The sequence below is a fragment of the Sinocyclocheilus rhinocerous genome, unplaced genomic scaffold (assembly GCF_001515625.1).
Source record: "Sinocyclocheilus rhinocerous isolate Xijiao unplaced genomic scaffold, SAMN03320098_v1.1 C35701130, whole genome shotgun sequence".
NCBI classification, from domain to species: domain Eukaryota; kingdom Metazoa; phylum Chordata; class Actinopteri; order Cypriniformes; family Cyprinidae; genus Sinocyclocheilus; species Sinocyclocheilus rhinocerous.
The window spans coordinates 1-589 of record NW_015760499.1 but is presented as its reverse complement, the minus strand read 5'-3'; the positions used below and the strand labels follow the sequence as shown (position 1 = coordinate 589).

At 42.6% G+C, this 589-nt stretch overlaps 1 long non-coding RNA gene across 1 annotated transcript; it reads right to left on the bottom strand.

Moving 5' to 3' along the window:
- Positions 1-10: 10 nt before the first annotated feature.
- On the bottom strand, positions 11-434 carry LOC107735041 (uncharacterized). The gene is made up of 2 exons (XR_001639265.1): positions 330-434; positions 11-88 (listed from the first exon to the last, which is right to left on the bottom strand). It is a non-coding gene; the product is annotated as an uncharacterized LOC107735041 (long non-coding RNA).
- Positions 435-589: the final 155 nt, after the last annotated feature.

The window sequence follows — 589 nt, the reverse complement described above, 5'->3', positions numbered from 1 at the left end:
CATTTGTGTCCTCCAGGGCAGTCTTTATCAGAAGAACATCTTCGATGGGACGGCACGACAGTCAGCCTCGCCGGACATAAACCATCCACTAGAGGATTCAAGAGGATCATTAGTGGAGACCAGGGAGTGCGGTTTCAGCATTTGTAAATCAGGGGTGTCGCAATGAGTCACAAACCTAAATACACATTTTACATATTTGTGAACTCAAGTCAAAAGCATTTTAAAACCTACTATCCATTCCTAAACAGTGTTAACTACTTTCGAAAACTGAGAATTACTTATTTCTGCATTTCTTCAGGCTGTGTAATGAAGTCAGCAGATCTTCTCACCTGTGGTTCCTCTTTGAATAGCGTGAGTTATGCTCAAGTATCCGAACAGATACGACAAAACAGCAATCAACGACAAATACACTCGAGCTGTCATCCTCCCGACCTGCGAACGCACAATGATTTCTGCTGGAAAATGTGCTGAATTGGTGCGTCAGAAGGAGCAGACCACAAAGCGCACAAAACTCAAACAAATACGTGTTGCTGCAATATCATCTTCTGTAAAATGGGGTTTTAAAGATCCAAGGAGATCAGGTCAATTC